Source organism: Mesocricetus auratus, unplaced genomic scaffold, assembly GCF_017639785.1.
Source record: "Mesocricetus auratus isolate SY011 unplaced genomic scaffold, BCM_Maur_2.0 Super-Scaffold_100676, whole genome shotgun sequence".
In the NCBI taxonomy this organism is placed as follows: Eukaryota; Metazoa; Chordata; class Mammalia; order Rodentia; family Cricetidae; genus Mesocricetus; species Mesocricetus auratus.
Window position 1 is genome coordinate 131,995,039 of NW_024429266.1, and position 5,577 is coordinate 132,000,615.

The 5,577-nt window shown below is 46.9% G+C and overlaps 1 long non-coding RNA gene across 1 annotated transcript; it reads left to right on the top strand.

The window, feature by feature from the left end:
- Positions 1-1,154: 1,154 nt before the first annotated feature.
- LOC110341980 lies at positions 1,155-4,904 on the top strand. Its single transcript, XR_002383985.2, has 3 exons — positions 1,155-2,421; positions 2,826-2,983; positions 4,743-4,904. It is a non-coding gene; the product is annotated as an uncharacterized LOC110341980 (long non-coding RNA).
- The last annotated feature ends 673 nt before the right edge of the window (positions 4,905-5,577 follow it).

A 5,577-nucleotide genomic window follows, 5' to 3' on the forward strand; every position in this document is an offset into this window, starting at 1 on the left:
GGCAATACCTCTGAGACGACTCTCCCTGCTGGCCGGAGAGGAGATAGCCTGGTGCAGTCACCTTGAAGGAGCCCATGAATAAAAGCGTAGTAAGACACAGCAGAAGCCTGTGGGACAGACTGTGAACTGAGGCATCAGGGACAGCTGCCCTGCCAGTACCATTGTGCCCCAAGTCAAAGGAAAAACATACACATAGAACCACAAACAGGTTTGGCTCAATCTGCAAGGTCACGGGAAATATCTAGAAGCACAATACTGTCAAACGCACTACATATTAAGTTGCATAATATTCTATTAGTGGGACTTTTTTTCCACTTGTGTAAAGATTCTTACATGTGTCTAATGCATCTTGGTCACATTCAACTACTTATTCCCCACTCCAGCTCCTCCTACCACCTCTAACATAGCCCCTATTTCCCTCCCAACTTTATCTCTTCTCTCTCTTTTTATGATCCACAACGTCCAGTCATTACTGCCCACATGTGCATATGTGTGTGGCCATCACTGGGGCATGGAAACCTACCCATGGCAACAGCCCCCAAAGAAATGTTGCTGTCTTCCTCAAGCTCCATCAACTACCATTAGCTTCCCTGGTAGGGGTGGGACCTTGGGAGTCCTTCCCCCTCCTTCCATGTCTGAAATTTTAACTGGGTTGACCTTGTGCAGTCTGTGCAGATAGCCACAACAGTTATAAGCTCTGTGTGTAATGGCCGTGTCATGGAACATTTGAGGTATTTTCTAGTGCTACTTGGACATGCTGGTTAGATTTACCTGCTCTTCAACTGATGGGCCATTGCACTGCTACAGAAAACCAAGCTACCTGCAAACGTATCTCAAAGCTGCTGCTATGGTTGAAGAAGAGGAGTAGTTCATTGTGAGGTTGGCTAGAAGTCTAGAGCCAAGTTCTCTCTCTCTCTCTCTCTCTCTCTCTCTCTCTCTCTCTCTCTCTCTCTCTCTCTCTCTCTCCCTGAAAACAAATGTTTTGTGGATCACCAGGAAACACCAAGACTAAGACAAGGTTTCTCAAGCCTCTTTGTCCATGGGTTTGCATAAGGAAGTGGCCTTATGGACTCACATTTCACGTAACACATGAACTAATGGCAAAGTAACCTTTCAAACGTACTCTTACTGGGCTGTCAAGATGGCTCAGATGGTCCGAGTGAGTTTATAGCCTAAGTTATGGTCTCTGAGACTCACCTGGTAGGAGGACTGACACCTGAAAGTTGTCCTCTGATGCCACAGACACACTGTGGCGTGCACGCCAACATGAAGTGCGCGAGTGCGCGCGCGCACACACACTCACACACACACACACTCATAAGTGTTTTTAAAAAGAGATTCTTTTCCCATCCTCCACCTGCTCCACTTATTCCTGCTCCTTTGCTTAGAGAACAAGCCCCTTAGTCTGAGAGTCCCTTTTGTGACCTTCCCTCTCTCTCCAGCTGGTCTCCCACAATCTCTGTTCAATTGCTCTGCTTCTGTAACAAATTTGCCGTGTCTGGAACCCAAGTCTGTCTTTCACTGAAAGGAAACTTTTGTGGCTTTGCTGAGGCACTGAACACCTTCTGCCCAGATATCCTGTTTTGGTGTATATGACAAAGGGCTGTTGGGTCTGTGAGAGTCTTACAGTGCGAGAAGCTTATGCCACACAAAGATGTTATCATCTAGGCACACTTGGCCCCGCCCCTTGGGGGCCTGGCAGAATGTGTCACCCCTGTGTGCATAGCAAGCAACACCCTGACTCTGTACCAGGCAGGTGCAAAAGGTCCCTTTGAGAGACAAGTTCCCCGCACACCTGCTCTCTCTTTGCCTGCCTCTCTCTTCCTCTCTATCTCCCTGTCTGTCTTTCTCTCTCCCCTCTCTCCCTTCCCTTTCCCCTACTCCCTTCCCCCAATAAAACTTTCCCCCCAGAGAAGAGCCTCTTCCCACGGAAAAAGAACCGTTACAGGTTTTAACCCTCCTGGTCGAGCTGGTCCTCAGCACCAGAACTTTCACAGTTCTGGGGAATGTGGGAGGCCAGCACCGTGTATGAAAATACCTGTCTTTTGCCTTCTTTTCAGTTCTAGAAGTACAGTTTCGCTATTAAACAGCAGTTTCCAACCTCCAAGCTAGCAAAGAGAGGTGGCTATCAGGGAAGTGACCAAGGGGGATATACCACCTTCTGTCTCTCTCTGGTCTCGCTTCCCCAGCTCCGCCTGTCCTCACCCGGATAAAAGCAGCGGTTTCCAGCCCCACCCAGGAGCAGCAGCCACAGCCCCGCCCTCAGGCATTCCAGAAAAACACATCTCAGGCTCTGTAGGAGGAAAGCGGTGCTGCGCGTCAGGTGACTGTCACCACGCTGAAAACACAAACTCCTAAGCCAATCAGGAGAGTGGATGGGCAGCGCACATTTCCTGCTTCTGAGTCAAGGAAAGCTGCCAGGTGGGCGACAAGGGGAGTCCCGGAGCTGCAGACTGCTAAGGACAGCAAGGTGTGGGGATCTGTGTACAAGATCAGTGCAAAGTACAGTCTGTGTTTTCTCTACACAGACTGGGAGGTCGTCCGTGTCAGCTCAGCCTTCCGTTGGCCACTTCCCTCTGGCTGGGACTGAGGTGCTTTACTAAACTGGCTCTTTTCCTGGACTTTCTATACTCAGTGTTAGAGAAGGGTGGAGGCCCTTGATTCTCACTCCAGAAAAAGTCCAGCCAATACCCTTCCTACTAGCCATGCATTTGTTTACCTACCATTTTTTATATCATCAAATATTTAATGAGTGTCTACTAAGTGACAGGTGGTGGATGAGAACCTGGAACCCCCATGTCATCTACTCCTTCTTCCTGGAACAGGATGTGGGCCATGCCACAAGACAACTCTCACCCAAAGGGAGGTTTGATCCCCAGTATCACATAAACCAGGTGGTGCCGGGAGCAATCCCAGCCCTCTGGAGGTAGAAGCAGAAGGGTCAGAAGTTCAAGGTAACCAACAGCTGCATAGTGGATTCAAGGTCAGTCAGAGTATATGAGTGAGACTAATAATAATTTCATATGTTATACTAATTTTATGTTTATATAATGTATATTTAAATGTTATATGAATTACATATGACTTATATATAATAACTTTATATATTATATATATGGGAGAGAGATACACCACACACAAACACACTATCCAGGGCATTTGAAATCTTCTTTGGACAGGAAAGAGAAGACAATTGTATGTCAAGGATTTGTCTAGCATAACCCTTGTTTCCCAGGCTATACCAACCAGGAAAAAAAAAATCAGTGGTACAGGTTATCCTGACCAGTGATCCTGGAAGTTCTATCATTAAGGACATCTATCATTTGCCTTAAGAAGTTGTTATTTTATTTTCTATACATGGCTGCTTTCCCTGCATGTATGTCTGTGTATCACATGGCTGCCTGGTACCCACAGAGGCCAGCAGACCGCATCTGCTCCCCCAGAACTAGAGTTACAGCCAGCTGTGAGTTGCCTTGCGGGTGCTGAAAATTGACTCCCAGACTATGGAAGAGCAGTCAGTGCTCTTCACCACTGAGCCATCTCTCCAACCCTTTTATCTGACATAGTCATCATCTCACGATTTTCCTGTAGGAACACGTCCCTCCTTTACCCTCTGCATGTGGTCATGAGAGGAATAGGATGAAGGGGCCTTGCCCTTCCCTTGTTCAGAATACACCTATAACCCAAGCTAGGTCTATTCCCTCTCTGGGGAATCTCTGAAGAGACTGTTTACTCGTTCCTGCTTCCTAGAGTCCCTCAAACGTGACCTGGTTCCTGTACTTTCTATTTAGTGTTGGTATCTTTTTTTTCTGTTACCGTAGTAATTGTCTGCAACTAAATAATTTATAAAGAAAAACAGTATGCAAGCTCACAGTTCTGAGGGTTCAAGGGCATGGCACTAGTGTCTGCTCAGTTCCCTTGAGGCCATTGTGTTGGTGGGAGAGCACACAAGAGAGTGCTACCATGATGCCCTCAGGGGTCAGGCCCAGACTTTTGTAACAATTCACTCTTGTGGGAAATAACTCCTCTACTCTTGTTTGAGAGCAGTGACAATTACAACTTTAAAATCCTCTTACTGCTTGAGAATGGAGAGATGGCTCAGCAATTAAGAGACTTGGGTGCTCTTCAAGAGTAGAAGACCTGGGTTCGATTCCTGGCACCTGCATGGAGGCCCACGGCGATCTATAACTCCATCTCCAAGGGTCCTCTTGCCTCCCAGGCACTGCACGCTGATAGTAGATAGACCGACACGGAGGCAATACACATATACATAGAATAAAAGTAAATAGATGAAATGTTTTTAGAGGACCTTTGAAAGTTCCACCATTTCCATAGCACCGTGCTGGGAGTTGGGCTTCCACTCAGGGGTCCTTGAGAAAGCATGTCACATCCAAGCCATGGTGTTTTCCCTTTAATTCTGTGAGATATCCACATCCTTGCAACAGCCTTTTAAAATCCTTTCTCTAAAAATGGAACGAGTTGGTTTATGTGGCTCACCACAGGAGTCTTGACTAACATTCCCCGAAGCCTCACAGAAAATTTTCCCAGAATTCCATAACTATCACCAGCCACAGAACTAAGACCCACCTGAAAGAAAGTCCTGTTGTCCCCTGATTGAAATCACCTCCTCCAGCTTGCCAAAAGGCATGGGGGGTAACAAGAATAAATAAAAGACCCAGAGACTGAGATTGGGGCGCAAGCCAAAGTTCAGAAAAGTAAAGCAACTTTGCTCTCACTTCCAGCTCAGGCTGAAAGGGCTGATCCACACATGAACTCTTCTCCAAGCCTCAAACGGCTGCCTCTCCTCAGCATGGCTGGAGAATGAATGTTCCTATCCTCAGCGTGGCTGGAGAATGGATGCTCCTACCCTCAGCGTGGCTGGAGAATCAGTGCCTTCTGTTGAATACTGAAGACCCTGCTTCTATCTTTTATGCCCCTCTAGTGCTGGGATTAAAGGCATGTGATCTGTTACTCTTTATAGACTGATTCAATCTCATGCATCCCTGGGTGGCCTTGAACTCAGAGAGATAGAGTGTGATAGAGCAGGATACCAGATGTCCTCTGGCCTCTGCACATACACATACACATACACATGTATAAAGTTTTTAAAAATGTATGACTTAGTTACTGTTGTGTGCTGTGATAAAAAAAGAAAAAAAAACAAGGCAACTCACAGAAGACAGTTGATTTTGGGTTTATAGTTTCTGAGAGTTAGAGTTCCTTATCATCATGGCAGAGAGCAAGGCATCAGGCTGGCAGGCATGGCACTGGAGCAGTAGCTGAGAGTTTGCATCTTGACCCACAAGCAAGGAGCATAGAGAAACACTAGGAATGATATGGGCTTTTGAAAACTCAATGCCTGCCCCCAATAACATACATCCTCCAACAAGACCACACCTCCTAATCCTTTCCAAACAGTTCCACAGAGCATTCAGCTATATGAGCGGGAGTGTGGGGGTGGTGGTGAAGGGGTAGTGAGGGGTGGGAGTGTCTACCACAAGGTAGACAAAAAACGAAAAGTCAGCAAAGGGAAATAAGTATATGGGGGGGGGGTCATGGCCAGAGTAAGCCAGGTGC